The sequence below is a fragment of the Pan troglodytes genome, chromosome 8 (assembly GCF_028858775.2).
Source record: "Pan troglodytes isolate AG18354 chromosome 8, NHGRI_mPanTro3-v2.0_pri, whole genome shotgun sequence".
In the NCBI taxonomy this organism is placed as follows: domain Eukaryota; kingdom Metazoa; phylum Chordata; class Mammalia; order Primates; family Hominidae; genus Pan; species Pan troglodytes.
In genome coordinates this window covers 77,789,469-77,811,797 of record NC_072406.2, presented here as the reverse complement: position 1 = coordinate 77,811,797, position 22,329 = coordinate 77,789,469, and the positions used below count along the sequence as shown (strand labels likewise).

General features: G+C 35.8%; 1 long non-coding RNA gene across 3 annotated transcripts in view; it reads right to left on the bottom strand.

Moving 5' to 3' along the window:
- Window positions 1–21,038, bottom strand: part of LOC107966702 (uncharacterized) — a 108,504-nt gene extending 87,466 nt beyond the window's left edge. For 2 of the 3 annotated variants that reach the window (XR_010146911.1, XR_010146910.1), the window contains exons 1-4: window positions 20,721–21,013; window positions 19,901–20,055; window positions 18,426–18,547; window positions 5,692–6,009 (exon numbers count right to left, since the gene is read on the bottom strand). This is a non-coding gene — a long non-coding RNA (uncharacterized LOC107966702). Of the gene's footprint in view, window positions 1–5,691; window positions 6,010–18,425; window positions 18,548–19,900; window positions 20,056–20,720 lie in introns of all 3 variants that reach the window. The other variant, XR_010146909.1, reaches the window with a different exon arrangement.
- Window positions 21,039–22,329: the final 1,291 nt, after the last annotated feature.

Genomic DNA, 22,329 nt, shown 5'->3' with positions numbered 1-22,329 from the left:
TAGGGAAGCCCATCAGACTAACAGCTGATATCTCAGCAGAAACTCTACAAGCCAGAAGACAGTGGGGGCCAATATTTAACATTCTTAAAGAAAAGAATTTTCAACCTGGAATTTCATATCCAGCCAAACTAAGCTTCATAAGTGAAAGAGAAATAAAATCCTTTACAAACAAGCAAATGCTGAGAGATTTTGTCACCACCAGGCCTGCCTTACAAGAGCTCCTGAAGGAAGCACTAAACATGGAAAGGAACAACCGGTACCAGCCACTGCAAAAACATGCCAAATTGTAAAGACCATTGAGGCTAAGAAGAAACGGCATCAACTAACAAGCAAAATAACCAGCAAACATCATAATGACAGGATCAAATTCACACATAACAATATTAACCTTAAATGTAAATGGGCTAAATGCTCCAGTTAAAAGACAGACTGGCAAATTGGATAGAGACAAGACCCACCAGTGTGCTGTATTAAGGAGACCCATCTCACATGCAGAGACACATATAGGCTCAAAATAAAGGGATGCAGAAAGATCTACCAAGCAAATGGAAAATAAAAAAAAGTAGAGATTGCAATTCTAGCCTCTGATAAAACAGACTTTAAACCAGTAAAGATCAGAAGAGACAAAGAAGGCCATTACATAATGGTAAAGGGATCAGTTCAACAAGAAGAGCTAATTATCCTAAATATATATGTACCCAATACAGGAGCACCCAGATTCATAAAGCAAGTCCTTAGAGACCTACAAAGAGACTTAGACGCCCACACAATAATAATGGGAGACTTTAACACCACACTGTCAACATTAGACAGATCCACGAGACAGAAAGTTAGCAAGGATATCCAGGAATTGAACTCAGCTCTGCACCAAGCAGACCAAATAGACATCTACAGAACTCTCCATCCCAAATCAACAGAATATACATTCTTCTCAGTACCACATCGCCCTTATTCCAAAATTGACCACATAGTTGGGAGTAAAGCACTCCTCAGCAAATGTAAAAGAACAGAAATTATAACAAACTGTCTCTCAGACCACAGTGCAATCAAACTGGAACTCAGGATTAGGAAACTCACTCAAAACTGCTCAACTACATGGAAACTGAACAACCTGCTCCTGAATGACTACTGGGTACATAACAAAATAAAGGCAGAAATAAGAATGTTCTTTGAAACCAATGAGAACAAAGACAGAACATACCAGAATCTCTGGGACACATTCAAAGCAGTGTGTAGAGGGAAATTTATAGCACTAAATGCCCACAAGAGAAAGCAGGAAAGATCTAAAATTGACACCTTAACATCACAATTAAAAGAACTAGAGAAGAAAGAGCAAACACATTCAAAAGCTAGCAGAAGGCAAGAAATAACTAAGATCAGAGCAGAACTGAGAGATAGAGACAAAAAAACCCTTCAAAGAATCAATGAATCCAGGAGCTGGTTTTTTGAAAAGATCAACAAAATTGATAGATCACTAGCAAAACTAATAAGAAAAGAGAGAAGAATCAAATAGACACAATAAAAAAAGATAAAGGGGATATCACTACCAATCCCACAGAGACACAAACTACCAACAGAGAATACTATAAACAACTCTATGCAAATAAACTAGAAAATCTAGAAAAAATGGATAAATTCCTGGACACATACACCCTCCCAAGACTAAACCAGGAACAAGTTGAATCCCTGAGTAGACCAATAACAGGCTCTGAAATTGAGGCAATAATTAAGAGCCTCCCAACCAAAAAAAGTCCAGGACCAGATGGATTCACAGCCAAATTCTACCAGAGGTACAAAGAGGAGCTGGTACCATTCCTTCTGAAACTATTCCAATCAATAGAAAAATAGCAAATCTTCCCTGACTCATTTTATGAGGCCAGCATCATCCTGATACCAAAGCCTGGCAGAGACACAACAAAAAAAGAGAATTTTAGACCAATATCCCTGATGAATATCAATACACAAATCCTCAATAAAATACAGGCAAACCGAATCCAGCAGCACATCAAAAAGCTTATCCACCATGACCAAGTGGGCTTCATCCCTGGCATGCAAGGCTGTTCAACATATGAAAATCAATAAACATAATCCAGCATATAAACAGAACCAATGACAAAAATGACATGACTATCTCAATAGATGCTGAAAAGATGCCTTCGACAAAATTCAACAGCCCTTCATGCTAAAAACTCTGAATAAATTAGGTATTGATGGGATGTATCTCAAAATAATAAGAGCTATTTATGATGAACCCACAGCCAATATCACACTGAATGGGCAAAAACTGGAAACATTCCCTTTGAAAACTGGCACAAGACAGGGATGCCCTCTCTCACCACTACTATTAAACAGTGTTGGAAGTTCTGGCCAGGGCAATCAGGCAGCAGAAAGAAATAAAGGGTATTCAATTAGGAAAAGAGGAAGGCAGATTGTCCCTGTTTGCAGATGACATGATTGTATACCTAGAAAACCCCATCGTCTCAGCCCAAAATCTCCTTAAGCTGGTAAGCAACTTCAGCAAAGTCTCAGGATACAAAATCAATGTGCAAAAATCACAAGCATTCCTATACACCAATAACAGACAAACAGCCAAATCATGAGTGAATTCCCATTCACAATTGCTTCAAAGAGAATAAAATACCTAGGAATCCAACTTACAAGGGATGTGAAGGACCTCTTCAAGGAGAATTACAAACCACTGCTCAATGAAATAAAAGAGGACACAAACAAATGGAAGAACATTCCATGCTCATGGATAGGAAGAATCAATATTGTGAAAATGGCCATACTGCCCAAAGTAGTTTATAGATTCAATGCCATCCCCATCAAGCTACCAATGACTTTCTTCACAGAATTGGAAAAAACTACTTTAAAGTTTATATGGAACCAAAAAAGAGCCCTCATTGCCAAGACAATGCTAAGCCAAAAGAACAAAGCTGGAGCATCACGCTACCTGAATTCAAGCTATACTACAAGGCTACAGTAACCAAAACAGCATGGTACTGGTACCAAAACAGAGATATAGACCAATGGAACAGAACAGAGGCCTCAGAAATAATACCACACATCTACAACCATCTGATCTTTGACAATCCTGACAAAAACAAGAAGTGGGGAAAGGATTCCCTATTTAATAAATGGTGCTGGGAAAACTGGCTAGCCATATGTAGAAAGCTGAAACAGGATCCCTTCCTTACACCTTATACAAAAATTAATTCAAGATGGATTAAAGACTTAAATATCAGACCTAAAACCATAAAAACCCTGGAAGGAAACCTAGGCAATACCATTCAGGACATAGGCATGGACAAGGACTTCATGTCTAAAACACCAAAAGCAATGGCAACAAAAGCCAAAATTGACAAATGGGATCTAATTAAACTAAAGAGCTTCTGCACAGCAAAAGAAACTACCATCAGAGTGAACAGGCAACCTACAGAATGGGAGAAAATTTTCACAATCTACCCATCTGACAAAGGGCTAATATCCAGAATCTACAAGGAATTTAAACAAATTTACAAGAAAAAATCAAACAACCCCATCAACAAGTGGGTAAAGGATATGAACAGACACTTCTCAAAAGAAGACATTTATGCAGCCAAAAGACATAAGAAAAAATGCTCATCATCACTGGCCATCAGAGAAATGCAAATCAAAACCACAATGAGATACCATCTCACACCAGTTAGAATGGCGATCATTAAAAAGTCAGGAAACAACAGGTGCTGGAGAGGATGTGGAGAAATAGGAATGCTTTTACACTGTTGGTGGGAATGTAAACAAGTTCAACCATTGTGGAAGACAGTGTGGTGATTCCTCAAGGATCTAGAACTAGAAATACCATTTGACCCAGCCATCGCATAACTGGGTATATAACCAAAGGGTTATAAATCATGCTGCTATAAAGACACATGCACATGTATGTTTATTGCGGCACTATTCACAATAGCAAAGACTTGGAACCAACCCAAATGTCGATCAATGATAGACTGGATTAAGAAAATGTGGCACATATACACCACGGAATACTATGCAGCCATAAAAAAGAATGAGTTCACGCCCTTTGTAGGGACATGGATGAAGCTGGAAACCATCATTCTGAGCAAACTATCACAATGGCAGAAAACCAAACACAGCATGTTCTCACATGTGGTGGGAATTGAACAATGAGAACACTTGGATACAGGTTGGGGAACACCACACACCGGGTGCTGTCATGGGGTCGGGGGAGGGGGGATGAATAGCATTAGGAGATATACCTAATGTAAATGACAAGTTAATCGGCGCAGCATACCAACATGCCACATGTATACATATGTAACAAACCTGCACATTGTGCACATGTACCCTAGAACTTCAAGTATAATAATTAAAAAAAATTATATGCTATACTTTCTTATATCACTATCCCTATCCAACTCAGTGCAGTTTGTCAACTGCCACCATACTCTTTGCAAATTCCACCATAAACCCATCATTCCACCATATTTCATTTTTATACATAAAAACTCTTTTTGTCTTTTCACATGTGTCAAAATTGACTGTATTAGTCTGTTCTCACGCTTTTAATAAAGACATACAAGAGACTGGGTAATTTATACAGGAAGGAGATTCATTGACTCACAGTTCCACATGGTGGGGGAGTCCTCAAAATCATGGCAGAAGGCGAATGAGGAGCAAAGTCACATCTTAATGGCGGAAGGCAAGAGAGCATGTGAAGGGGAACTCCCCTTTATAAAACCATCAGGTCTCTCGAGACATATTCACTATTGCAAGAACACCACAGGAAAGACCTGCCCCATGATTCAATTACCTCTCACTGAGTCCCTCTCATGACACATGGGAATTACAGGAGCTACAGTTCAAGATGATATTTGGGTGCGGATACAGCCAAACCATATCATTCATCATATCTTGATAACATTATTTTTTCTTGGGATCAACCCAGAAAAAGTTTTTTTTTTTTTTTACTTTTCTTTAATGTTCACAGGAATGAAAGAGAAGACCAACATGTTCTTTGCTTTTTTACTGATGCTTCTAGTCCAGACCTTTATTCTGCGAACATGTACTAACAACTTCCTTTTTGTCATTTTTCCTAGAAAAGTTCTCTCAGAATCTTTTTAGGCAATTCAATGCCATTCATCATCTTGTTTATTGCTGTCTTTTCAATCATAGTTTACTCTTTCATCTTAATTGATTTCACCACTTGGATCATAGTACTTGATATAAATCCATTTCCTTTTATTGATTTTACTTATTTTCATGTATTCAGCAAAGAGACATAGAACACCTGCTATATGATACTGTTTTCCCCTCAACTATAAAAATGACCACATTACATCCCCTGTATGCCCATGCTTCTGCCATTCCTTTTGAATTTCCCTGTTCCCTACCAAGTTTCCAAGTTATCTCCCTTCTTTGTTTCACAGCAGGATTTTAAAAATATTTTTCTACTTTAACCACATTGACATCCCTAATACACATTTATAGAAATGCATATATTGAACAATCTAAACAAATATATTCTTTAAAACCTATGAAAACTATTCACTCAATGCTTTCTGATCCAATACTCTCCAGATCCAGTAACCTTTTTCCAACATTAAAATCTCATCTAGGATGAGCTATGCTGTGCTATCATAACAACTGAAATCTTGAATCCCAATGATGTATTAATACTTTTTTACTCACTTATGAAAAGACAAATACAGGTGGATATTGCTGGTGGTTTTGTTCTCTTGAGTAGTTCTCCTTCATTTATTGATTCAAGGGCCCAGCCTTATTCTGTACTGTGGTTTCCCCATCTTCAGATGTGCCTTAAATGTCATCCTGGTGTCATTCAGATAAGCAGGCATGAAAGAAGCAGGGTAGAAGAAAGGAAGGCATGTGTAGTCAATACAGCAGCTTTTCATTGCTTTAGACTTATCATTTTCACTCCTTTATCAAGAACTTGACTCATGGTTCAATGCAGATTGCAAAGGGATCGGGAAACGGAGTTGGTCTGTGTTCCTGGAAAAAGAAAGGCCGGTCTCTGTCATAGTTCTTCTCCAAATGCACCTCTAAAGCAGCTTCTATGTAAGCTCTCATCAAATTGTATTATAGTTACAGTATGTGGTCTGTTTTTTTCTCTTAATCTTTAAATTCATGAAGGTAAAAGGCCAAAAATTAAACTTTTTCATACTCCCAGAGGTTAGAATAGTGTATGCCTCATACTAGGCACATAATAAATGCTACTCATGGATAATAACTACTTTCCTCTTTTACTATATTAATATTTTAAGGTGTGGACTACTTGCTATTTCTTATTCTTTGCCCCTTAGTGTCTTACTTTGTTTTCAAAATCTCAAAGCCTTCCTGTTTCTCTAGATGTTTACATACTTTCATTTCACAAAAATAAAAAGTCTTCAATATATTATCAATGGCTCATTTTTTCTCAGTAAACCCATTTCAACTACTACATACATGTTTGTAACTCACTTGTATACCAAAAGCCTTTAAATATCTCCCAATTTTCAGCCCTACATCTGTAACTACCAATAAGACAACATTTACTTTATATCCCTTGTATATACTTATTTATTTAGCATATCTAAGACATGATTAATCTCTTTCCTACAATTTTTCTTTTTCATTTCCTATATTTTGTAATAGAAGCATTGATTTCCAACTGTCCAAGACTACATAAACAAGAATAAGCATATATTTCAGAGAAGAAAAATTTAGTCTTCACATTTTCTTAGAGTAAGCACTATTTATTTTAAAAGAATAAGAAGGTAAAATCTCAGGATATTTTCGAACCCCCAAAAGGTGATCACTAAACAAATATGTATAAAATTAGTCAATAAATTTGTTTTATTTTTGAGTTGCAAAAAAAAGTGTTTGAAACAAAATAAAAAGTAAAATGCTGTGATATGACAAATAATATTTAGTTCAATACAAATGAATTAAGCACAAGATTGAGATGTGCATGCACACATGTGTGTGTGCGTGTGTGTGTGTGTGTGTTTAAAATTGTGAAAGATTCAGTTTAATATCAGAGCACTATCATTTTGGGTACAGGCTACAACCAAGAGAACCAAAGCCTAATAGAGCAGCTTAGGTTACATTTAGCTATGTTGACTGAACGTAGCATGTAGATTCTTGACATTGGGAATTATGAGTAGGCTTAAGTTGTATCCTTGACTCCAAGGTGAGCAAAGCAGTTGAAGCTCTCAGAGTTGTTTTATAGAAGCATTGGCCACATTTCCCAATGCATAAAGAGTTTTCAAGAGGAAGATAAATGCCCCTGATGGCCACTGAAGAAAAGCATACTTTTTTTCTCTCTGACTAATGGTCCTGATTATTATGGGATAATACTATTATTTATTTATTAGAAATGTTACCAATAGAAAGGTTAATAAAATAATTGCAATATTATTATCGGATTATTATGGAATATGGTTGTTACTGTAATATGAGGAAACTGAATTTGTAAGGAATCAATGAATACATTATAATGCTAAATTTATGTTATTTTTAGCATAGACTATTCCTTTCTTTGGATTTGTGTTATCTCACTATCTTTACTAATTCCTTGGTGCTGGTAAATATTTAGCGGTCATTAAAATATCCTAAAATTCTGCATGCCAAGTTGATATCTGTCCTTTATAATCAACTTAAACAAGTCTGCAGCTTTTAGGGGAGCATTGTGGAGGCAGCAAAACTTTATTTTTCATGACTTGACTTTTGCATTTGTTTTCTTTTTCCATAAACTCTGACAAAGCTGAACTATACTGTGAAATAGTCAAATACACTGCTGACATGTTTGCTGAAGTTCCTAATCTTTTCTCTATTTTTTCTATTAGATCCTTAAAGTACCAGTTCATAAATACTTCCTCTCTCTGCAGCATTTTCTCAGGTATATCTTTCCACAAAACGTTTTTCACTAAATATTAATTAACAAATTATATCGTGAGAACCTGCCCCCAATATTTCAACATAGGTTCTTTCTATTTTCCCTAAGTGTCGGCCAGTCTGAGAAATAAAGAGAAAGAGTACAAAGAGAGGAATTTTACAGCTGGGCCTCCTGGAGTGACATCGCATATTGGTAGGATCATGATGCCCACCTGAGCTGCAAAACCAGCAGGTTTTTATTAAGGACTAAAAAAGGGGAGGGGCTGTACTAACAGGGAGTAGGTCACAAAGATCACCTGCCTCAAAGGGTAAAAAGGAGAACAAAGATCACATGCTTCTGAGGCCAATAAAGATCACAAGGCAAATGGCAAAGTCAAAAACTCCTAATAAGGGTCTATGTTCAGCTGTGCACATATTGTCTTGATAAACATCTTAAACAACAGAAAACAGGGTTCAAGAGCAGAGAATCAGTCTGACCTCAAATTCACCAGGGTGGGGTCTCTTCCAAACCCTAATAAGCCTGAGGGTACTGCAGGAGACCAGGGCGTATTTGAGTCCCTATCTCAACCACATAAGACAGACATTTCCAGAGTGGTGGTTTATAGACCTCCCGCCAGGAATGCATTCCTTTCCCAGGGTCTTAATTATTAATATTCCTTGCTAGGAAAAGAATTTAGCAATATCTCTCCTACTTGCACATCCATTTATAGGCTCTCTGCAAGAAGAAAAATATGGCTGTATTCTGCCTGACCCCGCACACAGTAAGACCTTATGGCTGTCTTCCCTTGTTCCCTAAAAATTGCTGTTATTCTGTTCTTTTTCAAGGTGCACTGATTTCGTATTGTTCAAACACACGTTTTACAATCAATTTGTACAGTTAACACCATCATCACAGTGGACCTGAGGTGATGTACATCCTCAGCTTACGAAAATAGCAGGATTAAGAGATTAAAGTAAGAAAAGCATAAGAAATTATAAAAGTATTAATTTGGGGAACTGATATGTGTCCATATTAAAATGAAATCTTCACAATTTATGTTCCTCTGCTGCAGCTCCAGTGGGTCCCTCTGTTTGGGGTCCCTGACTTCCTGCAACAAAATTATTTATTAGAAATATTACTAATAGAAGGGTTAATAAAATAACTGCAAAGAATTTTATTCAGAAATTTATATCTATCTCTACAATGCCAGTAAGTCTCTTCTGGAAATTTTGTTAGCATTTTTTTATATAGGTTTTACCTTGTTTCAGTTTACAAATATTGTTGTTTCACTCTTTAAATGTGAAGTTGTGTCTTCCATGTATGTTTTATTTAACAATAGCTTTAACTTAATTCATTTTTAAATTGTCAAAACATTTATTTTTAAACTTATTGAAATAGCAGCAGAATTTTCATAAATTTGTGGCTTCGTTTGCTACTGTTGAGATAGTTACAGTGTATTACAACATTTCAAGTTAGAAAATCTGAGCTTAAATTCTGCTTCTTCAGCTTACTATTTCTGTGGAGGTGAACCTCTAACCTTCTATATTCCATTCTTCTTTACACAAAAACTAAGAATATCATAGTAACAGTTTAAGCATAAACTATTACTATTTTGACATAGGATTTTTTTCAGTGCTGCTTTGCCAGCCAGAGACCTCCACAGCTGGCAACACCCCCACCTGGGCTCTGCTTGGTCCTGGGCTCCTGGGTGGAGGTACCTGGCCCATTCAGCCATGTGGGCTGCACTTGGCATGCACCCCAGCCCGATCCCGTGCTCAGCCTGCAGCTAGGCCAGGTGTACCCTTGCCCAGCTGTGTTACAGATTGTTCAGTCCTTCTGCCTCACTCAGGCCCATGGCTCTGGGGCTGACCCAGCCCCACTGCTGCTTCTTGTTGTGTAGGATGGCTGCCCAGCGCTAGGGGAGGGCAAAGGGCCACAGTGTTACATTCTTTCTTATACCTGCATTTGGTGCATCCTGAATTCTTGTCCCGTGTCCAAGAAGAATGAGGTTATGCTGACAACTGAAGGGTGACAAGTACAGAGAAGAGTTTTATTGAGGGACAGAACAGCTCTCAGCAGAGAGGGGACTCCAAGTGGGGTGGTCCATCACCCAAAGGCAGGTAGTCCTCCCACCACCCAAATGCAGGTAGTCCCAACATGTGGCTGAATCTGGGGCTTTTATGGACTCAGAATGGGGGAGTGCATGCTGAATAGTTTGTGAGTATGCCAAAAAAGGTTAAAAGAAAGGCACCTCTTAAAGGCGGGCATGATAGTGTAAAAAACCAATTAGAGAAGAGTGGGTATTTGTAAAATAGGTGAAGGATGGAGATCAATCAGAAGAAAGTGCACCAAATGGGAAGAGAGGTTCTCAATCCAGTCCGTGGACTTATCCGGGACTTGTAGCCAGGCTTCAAATTGTCTTCAGCTTGAAGGCTGGATTTCACTGGGGACCTGCCCCTGTCTGCCTAGGATTTGTCTGTCTCCTGCTACTATTGATTTTACATATGAAGCATTTAAGCCTTTTGAATTTTATTCAAAAGTCATTTATTTATCCATTCCTTCATTCTTTTATTCATTCACCTATTCATGTATACTGTGATAATGCAGAATGTTCACCTGAGCAAATTGCTTTCTGGCAATAAGTTTAGAAAATACAAGCACATTTAATATTTCATCTCAACACCAAAAATCCAACATTTTCAAAGTCCAGAAAATCTAACAATTTCAAAGCCCAGAATAAAATGCTGAAAAGGTATAGTGATTAAGTGTGGAAAGAGCACAGAACTTAAAACAGCTGTCTGGAATATCTGTTGCCTTCATTCTGCATCACGTATCAAAGACTGAAATTAGGAAACCACCCCGTAAAGATGGGACAGATTTGCACAGGAATAGTTATGGCTCCTATTATGTTGTTCCCATTCACTCAGCAGTAAACAACATTCTTGATCATTTTCTCTTTAAACACTCTCCTCTTTTGATACATCACTCTCTTGATTTTTGTCTTCTTTTATTTTTTTATTTTATTTTTTTTTTTTTGAGGCAGGATCTAGCTGTTGCCCAGGCTAGAGTGCAACAACACAACAATTGCTCACCACAGCCTCAACCTCCTGGGCTCAAGCAATTCTACCTCCTCAGCCTCCCACTCAGCTGGAACCAAAGGCATGTAGCACCCCACCTAGCTAATTTAAAACAAAAATGTAGCAGTGGGGGTCTTGCTAGGTGGCTGTGGCTGGTCACAAACTCCTGGGCTCAAGCAATCCTCCTGCCTTGGCCTCCCAAAGTGCTGGGATTATAAGCATGAGCCACTGCACCTGGCCCAACTTTTGCCTTCTTCTGTGCTATCTCTTGCCAGTTCTAAATTCTCTCCCAAAGTATTCCAAGTCCTTTACTTGTCTACAGCTTCCTTTTCATCTTACACAGATACCCAAATAGTCATCTCAAACTAAACATGTCCAAAATAGAGCTATTAATATCTCCTGTCTTCTCATTCTCCCCTGTCCATTGTGTCCCCTCAGATTGTTTAATTCTTTTGTGCTTCTCCTCTCGGTAATTAGTAATATACCCACAGTTGCAAAAACAAATACTAAGATGCAGCCTTGATTTATGCGTTTTCCTAATTCTTACTACAATAAATCCATCATCAAGTTCTTTCTACTTTACATTAAATATGCAAATATAATATTTGCACACATACCACCTCTGTCCTTTTGTCTCTGTTTCCATGATTGTCATCCTTGTTCACGCTGCCATCATCTCTCCCCTGAAATACGTGATAGACTGTAACTGGTTTTCCTGGTTGCATACTTACACTCTACATTACAACATCAAGACTAATCCTTATAAAATATGTATTGGATAATATCACTCCCCTGCTTACAACAATAAAAGTCAAACTACTTACCTATTGTCAGATAATAACCCATGTAAAGCACTTAGCATAGTGTCTTACACATCATAGGCCTTAAATAAATATTAGTTCTCTCTTCTCTCCCTCTTTTCTGTACACTTTTATCTTTCCACATGGCCATTTGTTAGATCTAAAATGTTCTTTAAAATTGCTATTAGATGTTTTCTTAGTGCAGCTTTACCTGAATTTCTTGCTGATTTTGTCCAAAGGAGTTATTAATTCCTCTATTTCTATGCTACCACAGCTGGATGCCTGGACTTCTGTTATAGACCTACTGGCAATGATTTGCAATTTAAAACAGGAATGTTAAATATAAATGATGACATATATGTGATTTCCTTAAGAGCAAATCCATGTTTGACCTATTTTTGCACCTTCAGTATATGTGACATATAGTAGGTATTCACTAAAAGCTTCTTTAAATGACTAAAACACTTTACAAACCTAGTAGTACAATGGAATCATTTGTTTTCTTAAGTAGGTCATAGACAACATAGGAAAAGGTATATAAAACTAGAGAGAAAAGAGTGGGAATAGACAGTCACAAAATAACTATTCCATACAGCATGACAATTCAACTTTAAAAGAAGGTGAAGGAATTATCAGAATGTTGGGAGTATGCTTAATACTTGTTTAAATCAAATTAAAAAACTCAAGGTATTTTTTAAACATAAGCTAGGCACAGAAAGCCAAATATTATATGATCTCTTTAATGGAAGAGGTTTATGTGGAATCTAAAAACATAAAACTCATAGAAACAGAGAGTAAAATGGTTGTTGCCAAAGGCTGGGGGCTGGAAGAACTGGGGAGATGTTGCTTAGAGGACACATTTCAGTTAGACAGAAGGAACAAGTTCAAGTGATGTATTCTACTTCATGGTGACTGCAGTTAATAACAATATATTGTATTCTTGGAAATTGCTGAAAGTGTAGATGTCAAGTGTTCATACCACAAAAATATATGACATAATGTATACATTAAATAGCTTGATTTAGCCATTTCACAACATAATACATCTATTAAGGTATATGTTGTACCCCATAAATATATATAAATTGTATTTGTCAATTAAAAATAAAGATATGTATATAGAGAAAATACAAATAGGCAGAGATAGCTATTAAAATAAACCTTTTGATAATAACAATTTCAAATTCATAGTTAAATATGTAAAACACAGACTTCGGGGGGCAGGCAATCTGTACTTGATATCTGAGTGTTATCATTATGGAGCCAGTTTTATTTGACTTCAGCATTTAATTTACTTGAGATCTGAAAGTTCTGGAGAAGTTATAGACACATAATATAACCAAAATGAGGTCTAGTATTTAAGAAAATGCTTTAAGAAATGTTTCTGTTGTTGAATTCTACAAATAATTTTTATTTATATTACATTACCTTAGAGACTGCCATCAGAAAGAACTTTTCTCTAAGAATGATGGAATGTTAAAAGCCCCCAAAAGGCAGTTAAAATAATCAGTTGAAAGCTTACATATCTCCAAAGTAAATAAATATTTATACTTAGTAAACTTAAATAGAATCTTATTTTAGAAAACATTTATATTTAAATGTGTATATAACATGTACAATATAATAAGGTATAGATATGTCATGGCAATTCTTCTATCTGTAGTAGGTTATTATTAAACAATTTTACAGCATAGGGCATGTCATATTTCTATACTAAAAATAATATAGCAGTACTCGTTTTACATATGTCTTTGCTCAAAAATTCAATTTATTTAGAATAAATAGCTTAAAGGTTAATTTTTCAAGAATTCTTTTATTGTTTAAAATTTTGGTTAAATATCTAGATGTATATATTTCTATACCACAGAATAACTGATAATAATATATATACAAGAAAGTCTTGCCCTAATAAATGACCTAGTAATACAATATATGGTATAACTTTGGAGGGGAAAAATTAAGATTTTTATTTTCCTATTATGGATTTAGACACATCTTAATTAAATAAATACAACATTAAAATTATAATATTTGATTTCAGAATACTTATTTTTGATTACTTGATTATCAAGAATTAGGTATAGATGTCTTTTTTTATGTTTCATGTAAAAAAAGATGAAAAAAATTTATTTTATATTTTGCCACTATTGTTTTTAACAAATCATAATACTTAAAATGTTTGTGTCCATTTTATAATGTGGTTTTGATTGCACTTCTTATAGAATTCAAATAAATATATTTGGTTTTTATTAAATTTGAGGATCACTTTCTCTTAATGAAGAACTTAGTATTCAGAACTGTAATCCTTTTTTTTCTATATTTTGCTTTCTTTTGGTTTTTTTCTTTCCCTGTCTTTTATATGATGAAATATATCTCCCTCCCGTTTTTTAGAGTTTTTGTAATTTTGGTTTGTTTCACTACTCTTTGTTAAGCTATGCATTCTCTTTCTAATTATTCTACTTGTTAAATTTTTATTAAAAACAAAAATAGCAATGACATATTTTACATATTTATCTAATTATAAGCTCAAAGCAGGAAATAGTATGTATTGACTTCCACATACATATGTTTGTGTACGTGTATATTATGAATAAATTAGTTCATCTCAAATATGAAACTTTAACATCTTTACCATGTTTTTGGAATAGTCTAGGATTTTAGACACTTCTTAATTTTGTTTTACCTTTTATGTCACATATTCTTCATTAATAGTTATTAATACGTTGTATTTTCTAGCTGTTCTTGCAAAAAGTAGTTTTATTTTATGTTTCAACAGTCTCAGCGTCAACTGTGACACTTTCTGTGTTTGGCTTTCTTGTTTTGGAATTGTTTATCTTGATGTGCATCCCATTGCACATTGTTATGTTTCTCAAAAGATTATTTAAATGTTATGTGTTTTTATGATCACTCGTTTTTTGCTTCATGCATGCATTATTGCCTTAAACATTAAAAAATACTTGTTTTGATGTGCTTTTTATCTTTATATGTGAAAAATCTTTGCTGGCTAATGTGTCTTTTGTCACAATTGTTTCCTCCTTAATTCTCTTAATGAATTAAGAGATTATTTCATTTTCTTCTGTCATTTTATGTGGTACAATACATCTGAATCTGTCCTCATTTTTCTTACATAGGTTTTTCATTTTCTTTTTCTGCTTGAAATTGCCAACATATATCTAAATGTTGACCTACTTAATATTATACTGACTTTGGTATTTCTTTATCTTTTTATATAGTTATCTTTACCTTTTCAAATTAACTTGTTCCTAAGGCTGAAAGAAATAAGAATGAATGTTGCTTCTTTTTTTCTTTTTCTGATTCCTACATCAAGAACACCAATCATATCTTTGTTGGCTTTCTGATATCTTCTCTCCATAATCATTCATTAATGTAACTATTTTTATCTATTTATTGTTTCCTCCTGTACTTTTGCAAATGTTAACAAGCTTGCTCTCCTTTCCCTTTGTTGAAACTGGGTACTATAATTTTTTCATTTTACGAAATTATACAATTTCATTACGTTAAGATAATACTCGTGTTGCTCTAATTGTTAATTTACAATGGTATTTTATTTCTGACATTATTTTTATTTTTCAACATCGTTTTTATTTTTTCTATCAACCATCTTCCTCTTCATCAGCTTTTGTATTACATGTCTTTCTTTTTCTATACTGTAAAACTTTAATTCTTGATTTTTTAAATATAAAATGATATCCTCTGAAATTCATTTAATTTCTTGCCATTATTATATTTTTAGATTTGTTATTCTTTTACCTGTTGTCATATATATACTTTCCTGTCTTTGTGCCAGATAAATCACAAATAAATTTAATGATTATATGTATATATATAAAAAAGCTTTGAAAAATATTTAAACATTTTTTGAAGGCCATATAATTTTATTAACAATAACACATAAAAAGATAGTATACTGCTGTGTTAAAAATTAACACTTAATATAAATATATTACTAAGAACTACAGCTTAAACATAAAACAACTTAGAAAAAAATTTAGAGAATTGGAATTTGGTAGATTCAGATTCATACCATGGCTCTACAACTAACTAGCTGTGTGTGATAAAGTTAATCTCTCTGTGACTTCCTCACTTTCATTATCTTTAAAATAAATATAGTGAATTTATAAATAAATTATTTAAAATAAATATAGTAAAATAAACATAGTAATTTTTATATTATACTTATAAAGATTTATAATAATATAAACAAATTTAGAGAAATGCCTGGCTCCTAGTAAATTCTAAATCAATAGTAGATATAACAATTATTTTGTTAAAAAGTATTGAAAATGAATTAATTAATCCTGAAGTCTCAACTACCACATATTTATTTTTTTGTTATCCTATAGTTTCACTTTTTATTATTTTCTCTTCTTAATTTAATTAGATTCTTTCCAAATTTTTTGTATTTCTTAATATTATGACTTCCGTTAAACTTTGCATGTAAAACAAACTCATTATATACATATTCTTATTTCCATGCAGTTAAAAATATGCCCCTATAAAACCATTGGTTTATAAGACGGATGAATACAAAATGGGGGGAAACCACTGGTTAAAAAAATCATCTAATTTTTCCAAGCTTAGTAACATATCAACCAAGAGCAGATGGGGAGAGAATTTTGTATCCCTCCCTTTACTGACTAAATTTGCATCTTCAGTAAAACCTAAGTTTTTTTTTTTTTTTTAGCAAAGTCTTCAACAATACCTCCTACCCTCTACCTCCCAACCCATGCCAGATACTGTATTGTACCTGACAGCTGCTTGTGATAGTGCATGCAACCTTTCCTGGGTAATTAAAGAATACAAGCTTTAACCCTTTCCCTATATAGACTCAATAGTATCAGAATAGCTCTGATGAATGGGACCAGATACTAACTTGTTCAAGAAAGGAAAGGAGTTCCTTGGTAAAGAAAGGAAAACAGGGCTCTAGAAGGAAGAACTAATTATGCATCAGAGGATGAGTTTGGAGTGAAGGCTTGGATAAAACTTGACACATCATGGGAAAAGTGGAGCAATGGGACTGGTCTCAAGTGTAGCATATGGCACAGACAGAAACTTCAAACTAACTTCTCTAGGTCTGTGGGTGTGTATAAGAATAATGGCTGTTGGCCAGGCATGGTGACTCATGGCTGTAATCCCAGCACTTTGGGAGGCCAAGGCAGGTGGATCACTTGAGGTCAGGAGTTCGAGACCAGCCTGGCCAACATGGTGAAACCCCATCTCTACTAAAAATACAAAAAATTAGCCAGGCGTGGTGGCAGCCACCTGTAATCCCAGGTAGGCTGGGATCAGGAGGCTAAGGCAGGAGAATCACTTGAACCTGGGAGGTTGCGGTGAGCAGAGTTCACGCCATTGCACTCCAGCCTGGACAACAAGAGTGAAACTCCATTTCAGAAAAAAAAGAAAGAAAGAAAGAAAGAAAGAATGGCTGTCTAGATGAAATACAGAGCAGAAGCATTGGGAACTTGGGCCCTCAGTGATGTGGGATTACTATAGGAGGAGTATGTTACTCTGGCAGAAGAGAATGCCTCCCTTTCTCACATCCCTTTTGCTTCTCTCAGGGAAGGTGTGGAAAAGGTTTTCTCCCATCTCCCAGAGATGTATTTTTTGAGAAATTTCATCCCCTCAGCAGGCTTCAGAGAATAGCTTTTTGCTTTAGCTTTACTGCTGGTAATGATAAAGATGTTTCAGTTCTCTCTCTGAGAGGTGCTTGAAATGAAAGATACTGAGCAGATAATGGTACTGATCCTCCTTCTGGAAATGAATTGGCAATGATTTGGATGTGGCACAAGATACAAGCTGAGGGTATCTCATAAATCAACAGCTAATCTTCAGTTTGATGGTGTAAGCGGAAAGACTCATTAATTAAAAAACAGCCTCTAATGCTGCTTGTAGTTTCTCCATTTTTAAGTCAATGCATATAAATCCCAGTGTCAATAAAGAGGCGGAAATGATCAATCAGAAAAGAAATATAGAAGAATTGTAATGAGACTATCTACCCTTTGATGGGTAACCCTGAGGCAACAGAAGGGCAATTGCACAGCAGCAAGATGAGGAATCAAGAGTTACAGCAATTGAATTTATTGAGATAAAAAATACTAATATCTAACATATATTATCAGCATTTCATCATCATCCTAAGTCTTTTGTTTTTATGTAATAATTTTTAATCCTCTTTTACCTCTCATTTTAAAGATGAGAACAAGAAGATATAAAGAGTGTCACCAAGGTCTTGGCAAGTTTGCCAAAGTCTCATATCTCCTAATCTGCAAAACTGAGATTTGTGCAAAGAAAATTTGGTTTCTGAGCTTGGGTTTTTAACCACTGTTACAGACTGAACTGTGCCCCTTCAAAATCCTATGTTGAAATCCTAACTCCCAGTACTTCAGAATGTGACTGTATTTGGAGATAGGATATTTAAAATGGTAAAATAAGATCATTAGAGTTGGTCATAATCCAATACGTCTTGTGTTCTTATAAGAAAATGCAATAAGAACATAGACATGCAGAGAGTTCATGTAATAATTGGTATTTATTATTATTATTATTGCTATAATAATTATTAAACAACGAAAAGAGTGAGAAAAGAATTCCGCCATTGAAAATGGACTCTTACTGCACTGATGCAAACAACTATATTGCCATAAAAATACTCACTGATCGTTTCCAATTTCTAGAGGAACCAGGCAGAGAGAAACAAATATGCTCCAAGTCTTGATCACAGGAGTATACCTTACTTAATTATTAAAGGCCATAAATAGTTCAAAGTTTCTTTGACTCTGAAAAACAAAACACAGATCAGCAATATTCCAAGCAAAGGTTAAAAAGATTTGTTCAGTTTCGTTTCTTTTTTTTTTTTTTTTGAGATGGAGTTTCGCTCTTGTCACCCAGGCTGGAGTGCAATGGCTCAACCTTGCTCACTGTAACCTCTGCTTCCTGGGTTCAAGTGATTCTCCTGCCTTAGCCTCCCAAGTAGCTTGGATTACAGGCATGTGCCACCATGCCCGGCTAATTTTTTTTTTTTTTTAATTTAGTAGAAACAAGGTTTTGCCATGTTGGTCAGGCTGGTCTTGATCTCCTGACCTCAGGTGATCCACCTGCCTTGGCCTCCCAAAGTGCTGGGATTTCAAGTGTGAGCCACTGCTCCCAGCCTGGTTTCAGTTTCCTGAGTTCAGTCCATTTAGTTAACTCTTGTTTTGTTTGATATTCATGAGCATTTCAGCTCCTTATGAGTCCTGTATATTTTTCTTTATTTTAATGTTACAATTTCCAAAGTTACCAGAAGCCTGTGTTTGAGAGCACCTGTTAAAGTTCTATAGCTCATTATAAACCATCTTTGAGAAGGATTAAACAAGGCAGCAATTGTCTGTGAATAGCAAAATGTCCAGGGTACTTACAGTTAGAAACACGATTGACAAAGAAGCTTGGTTATCTCCGTGGTTTACAATAACTTAACATAACGACCTTAATTATGATTGATAGCATATATTCAGCCATTAGAATTCTAGAAATCTCATACAATTTTGGAACATGTATTACGATTATTCACCCAGATACAACCTAAAGAAGACTGAGCATAATTTTTGCAATCCCATGTACCTAAACATGTCAAATAATCCTGTTTACCTCTCTTCTCTGGACACTTCAGGGGCCCTCTGACATATTTGAAAAGCCAGGTGCCAGGGAAGACAATTTTGAAACTGAGGTTTGATTTTGGGAAGGCTGTTAAATGTTTGAGGTTTAAATAACTTGATATTATGAAATAGAATTCCAGGTTACCAAAAGTTATTTATTTTGCCAAAATCATGACTCAGAAATTTTAAAGAAGCAAAAACCTGTTATAACCCTTTACAAATGTGCCAAAGAGCAGATTAGCACCTTAGGAAAATCTTGTTATGCTTTTATTTCAATTTACAGAAAAACCAAACAATACTCTTTTCTGAATTTAGTCAATATGTTCACATAGAATCTCTTCTGCGAGATTAATTTCCACAGTTCTCCCACCACTTCTTTGAACCTTCAGCTTTTTCCTAATTTAACTCAAACAATCCTTTAACCCTAAGCAAAAGTTTACATTTCCATGCCTTCTTATAACCTTTTATTAAAAAACACATTTTACTGTTCTTACTCACCTTGCATGTAAATATATTTCTAGTAGTTTCAACTCCTAGCAATTTTGAACTTTAAGGTAAAACTTGGAGAGTTGCTTTAATTGTGTGCTAACTGCAACTAAGGTGTGCCTTCTTAGTTAGGGGCGTGGTTAGTTCCATATGCCATGAGTGAGGCCCTTTAAGAGACAGGGGACATGCAGATATTGAATTAGAGAGGGCTCATCCCCTAAGGCAGGATTGCTAAACAAATCCTTGCCGCCAGAGTTATAAGCCATGGCCTCAGGATGTAAAACAAAATAGAGGATTTATTTCACAAGCAAAACTTTGCAGAGCATACAGTGATAGCTGGGGAGCAGAGGGAGTGGCCTAGTAAAGTGTCTTCTTAAAAAAACAAGCAAACAAACAAAAAAAAAACTTTAAGGGTTTACTTGTTGAGGAGGTGGAAAAGGGGAGTGAAAAAAGGTTTAAAAATGCCTGGGGAAGAACTTCTTATTCGTCTGCAAGTGATTTCAACAGCAGGGTTAAAGCTTAATTACTTTCTGATAAAGTTTAACCCCCTGGCAGGGGAAAAGGAAGGCTGCGGTGGCTTGTGTCTGAGAACCATCTAGCCAGCTGTGTGGGACCCTTGGGCCGTGCATCCCGTCCCGGGCACAGAGGGGAGGGGGGAGTGAGGAGCCCCCGCTTTCCTGTCTGTCCTGAAAAAGGAAGGAAAAGGCCTTTCCCCCGACGACCCCCAACGGAGCAACGGAGTTTGGGGTCATGTTTCCCCCACCCTCAGTAGTCTGAGGATGAAAATGCTTAGGATCAACAGTGAGAGGTTTTGAGTCCCCATTTCACTCACTGTTTCTTGAGCTCCCCTGTTGCGCGCCAAAAAGCAGGACTTTCCCTTAGTTCAGCTAAAGACTGGGTCCTTGTCCATTCCACGACCACGACAATTTAGGCTCATAGATGGTTTGAAGGGTGAGTAAAGCAGGGTTTTGTTGGGTGAAAAGGAAGGAAAAGGGGAAACAGGGACCCTCAGCAAGGCCAGAGGCCCCTGCTAGCGTGCTTCCCTCCCAGCCGTTTGAATTCCAGGTTCCACACAGGAAGAGGAGGAGTCGGACTCCTGGCTGCTGCAAAGGGCACCAACTTCTGTATTTTCACTCCAGTGCGCATTCCCAGTGCGCATGCTGGTTGGAGATTCTCCAGGGACCCCCTCCCACCTGGCTGTCTCACTTTCCGTTCTTGACATCAGACATATTGAAATTCTCTGGGGACCTATGTGAAAAGTGAAGTTAATTGCAATGAGAGAACTGGAGTTTGGGAGCTAATCTGATTGGAGGCTGGCCGCTGCAGGTGATCACATCCAGGCAACTGCTGTTTAATTAAGGCAATGCGATTAATCACAGATGTCACTCACTGGTAGCAACAGATGACACTGTACAACATTCCACCTATGAAATAAACATAAAGTAACGTTTGGAAAGACAGAGACTGAGTTAGGTCTGAGATTCTCCTTTAATGTTTTAATCTGTCGGGTTTTATTTGAATTCTAAGGATACGTGAAGCTTTATTCTTCTTACTTTCCTGAGTATGCCCTCAAAACTATGTCATTAATTTTGAGTTCTTGTTTTAGTTTTTAAATGGAAACTTTCACAAATAAACATTGCAACTTTTTTGCCTTTCTTAGGTATAATATAAATTTAATAAACTACTCAGATTTAAGCTTGATGAATTTTGGCAATTGTACACACCCATTTAACTACCACTCTAAACCAGATATAGAATTGTGCTGTCCAGTATAGTTCCCACTAGTCACATGTGGCTATTTAATCTTAACATTTAATTAATTAAAGTTAAATACAATTTAAAATTTACTTTCTTAATCACACAAGCCACATTTCAAGTTCTTAACAGCTCCTTGTCGGTGGTAATAGCCGCTGACATATAGCTATTGGACATACTGGATAGCACATATTTAGAACTATGTAGAAAGTGATAGAAATGTCTTTGTAAAAATTAATAGCCAGCAACATTAGAAAGTGGCTTCTTTTACTCATAATAATTTTTAAATCTATCCATAATATTGCATGCATTCCTATTTTTTTTCCTTTTTGCTACTATGTAGCATTCCATTTCATTGTTATGCCATAATTTGTTTAGCAGTTCTTGACTTGGGATAAAAAGCTGAGTTAAAAATAAAAAAATAAGAAAGTAAATTTTTTAAAATTTTGCTGTTCTTGGAAGTTTGGAGTACTCTACTTTTAGCTATTAGGAATTAGGCTATCATGATACTTTGTAAAATTCATCTTGTGAACATATGTTTGTTTTATTTCTCTTGAGAAAACACCTAGGGGTGGAATTGCTTAACCACGGAATAAGTGTAAATTTATATTTATAAGAAACTCTCACAGGAAAAGAAATGTATAAGAATATTATTCAGCAGTAAAATACTATTTCACATCCAAAAG